At 35.6% G+C, this 3,102-nt stretch overlaps 1 long non-coding RNA gene across 1 annotated transcript; it reads right to left on the bottom strand.

Moving 5' to 3' along the window:
* Window positions 1-1,403: 1,403 nt before the first annotated feature.
* Window positions 1,404-2,841, bottom strand: LOC131656951 (uncharacterized). The gene is made up of 4 exons (XR_009300393.1): window positions 2,596-2,841; window positions 2,412-2,510; window positions 2,046-2,330; window positions 1,404-1,855 (listed from the first exon to the last, which is right to left on the bottom strand). It is a non-coding gene; the product is annotated as an uncharacterized LOC131656951 (long non-coding RNA).
* Window positions 2,842-3,102: the final 261 nt, after the last annotated feature.

Raw genomic sequence — 3,102 nt, 5'->3', positions numbered from 1 at the left:
GGTTCTACACAAGCCAAGTGATCTATAACAGAGCTGACACCATATAAGATTATTCTACAAATTCAGTCAACAAAAGTCGCATCAGCACCGCAAAAACCAATACGCTATCTAAACTCAGTTCAGAGTATACAGCAGCCAGTCACACGGTTAATAATTGTCATACCCCAATTTTTGACCTAAGATACCACCTCATATCATCTGCATATGCATCATTTGCATCTCTAACAAAATTGCATAGCTTGTGTTTGCTACTTGTGACTCAGCAGGATTTAATCAAGAGATCACTCCTCAGTGCAAGAAACAATCAATTAGGGTTTTGTTCTCCCTTCATCTCAAATGAATCATCTTCATCAGTAATCAACATTTGGTCCTCAGAGATTCACTTCAACAAGCTCAACAGCTTTGAATCGACTGAATTAGGGTTTTGACTGAAGACAGCACACTCCTGACTTTTGCTCAGAATTTGACCTAATGGCTTGGAACATGATATCAAGACCTCAAGTGCATCATTTTGACCTAATCCATTGGCTCATAACATCTCCTACACAAAGATTGATCAGACAAATCCTTAGATCAGGGTTTTGAACTATCAGGGACCAAAATCAGGGATCACACTTGGGAAACCCTAAAAATCCCCAGGGAGTCAATCAAAGGTTTCAATAATCTTTAAAAAAAATCCATTTCAACAAGCTCAAAAGCTTTGAATCGACCAAATTAAGATTCTTCATTCAATCACTCACTCTTTGCAAGATAAATTCATGTACGTGGGTGCTTTCATTTTAAATGCGCCATTGCCAATTGGTGTGATTTAAGAGACTTGTTTGGAATATATTTCTTGGTTTTTTAGGCTCATGGAGTGCTCATGGTGAAGAATTGATTCATATGGATTATTTGGAAATTGGTACAAGTTTGAAACAATTCATGGAAATTTCACCGAAATTGCAAGAAAAATCTTTTAGTCCATTTGTTGAAAGATTATTTCAAGTGTGGTTTATAACCATAAATTCAAGAATTAAAAGTCCATTGGTGCAAGAACATTCTTCAAAGGATCATTCAAAGGAATTTAAGAATTGATTCAAGACATAGAAATTGCATTCAAATTCATTCAAGAAATATTCATGTTTCATACATTTTCCATTCAAGGATTCTAAGAGAAATTCAAACATTACAAGTGAAGTTCCTTTACATGAACAAAATTCTAAATTTCAAATGATTTACAAGTGGACTTTATCCAAAATTCAAGAATTACAAAATTCCATTCATTTGCAAGAATACAAAGTTTCATTCATACAAAGTTGGAATTACAAGGAAAAGAAAAATAAAACTTCAAAGACATTCTTGAATTCTTCAATCTTCAAAGTCTTCATTCTTCAAGTTCAAGATTCTTCATTCTTTCTTCAAGAATTCTCATGTGACATGAAAAAGAAAACAAAAAGGGGTGGGATTAGCAAAAATCCAACAAAAGAAATAATTCAAAAAAAAGAATAATTCAAGACAAAAAAAAAGAGAAATCAAAGAGATATTTCATGTCCACTTGCATAGATCATGTCATAAGAAATATCTCAAAGAATATTCTTGCAATGATTGAAACTTGGATATCAAGTTTATTATCATCCAAACATGCCCTTAACTTTGCCTATAAATAGGAAGTTCTCTCATTGAAGAAAAACACACCAAAGCAACCTTAACTATTTGCTTTCTCACTTCTCTCATAATTTTCAAGTTTCTTAGTCCCATAGTTTGAAAAGGAGTGAAGAAGTTGTTCATACCTTGGTGGAGAATTCCAACTTGAATTCCATCTTCAAGTCTTGAAACAATCCAAAGAGGTGTTGTGGCATCACCTTCATCAAAGAGCCTACAACAACAATTTCAAAAGAAAGTTGTTAACAACAATTCAAAGTTGTTACAATTAACAATTTTAGAAGTTGTTAATAGCAAAAATCCAAAGTTGTTCTTCAACAATTCAAATTCAAAAATTCAGCAAACTAACAATAACAACTTGCAGCCAGGATTCATAAACAGAAGCATAAGGATTAAAGACGTACCTCAGCAATTAACCGGCAAACACCTCCTTGCCGCAGGTAAATCCTTTCTACTTCCACTCTTATATCACTGCTAATTGTTGCTGTAATAAGGATACAGAATATAATTTGTATGCTATATCACATATAACATAATAACGGTTAAATCCGAAGCAACCAAAAAAAAGAAACTTATTCTGCGCTTTCGCCCATGTCCATGAGTTTGGTAAAATCGATTCAGAATTTGCTCATCCTTGTAGTTGTGTGAGCTTTTAGCGTCTCCATGGCAGCTGGAAGCTGTTGTTGTTGCTGAAATCAAGAGAGAGCAAACACAGTTATTTTTTTTTCGTTCACAGAAAAAGAAAAAGAGTTTCGTTTTATTGTTGTTACCACGAGTTGAGCAAGAAACCGAGAGAGGTTTTTGCTGCTGACTTCGTTTCACCGCGAGAGAGACCGTGAATCCGAGAGAGAGCAAGAACCCAGCAAAAGCTGTTGTTGTTCGTAAGCAGAAAGAGAGAAGTTATCACTGAGTTGTCATCAAAGAAAAACAAAAGAACGCGAATTTGAAGCATACCCGGACTTTTGTTCTTATTCCATGGCCGCCGGAAAATCAAAGTGCCGCGGTTGTTGTTTTTGTTCACCGAAAGTGAAAACGAGAGAGAGTTGTTCGTGAAGAGAGAGACCTCAACGAGAGCGAGAAAGAGATGCGATTGAGAGGGTGACGAGAACGATCGGAAGAGAAGAGGGACTTTGTAGTTGTTCCATTTGTTTTCCTTTTTCTTTTTTTTCCAGAAAGATCGTGAGAGAAGAGCAAAGAAGCGCTCTGCCTCTTTTGTTGATCTTAGGGTTTCTCCAACCCAGATGTGTAGTAACATAGGTGGATCCGGGTCATTCCTGACCCGACCCGGTCCGACCCACTTCTCTTTATTTTTTTTTTATTTTTTTTTATTTTTATTTGTTGCATTCAGCTTAAGTTAACATATTGGGCCTGCACCCCCCAAACGGATTTCATATCCCCCTCAGCCCAATTATTAATTTCTTCTAACTATTTCCTTTAGAAACTTTTTTTCATAAAAAAGTA

The sequence above is a fragment of the Vicia villosa genome, linkage group LG3 (assembly GCF_029867415.1).
Source record: "Vicia villosa cultivar HV-30 ecotype Madison, WI linkage group LG3, Vvil1.0, whole genome shotgun sequence".
Taxonomy (NCBI): Eukaryota; Viridiplantae; Streptophyta; class Magnoliopsida; order Fabales; family Fabaceae; genus Vicia; species Vicia villosa.
Note: the sequence above shows the minus strand (reverse complement) of the source record. Positions and strands in the feature narration are given on the sequence as shown.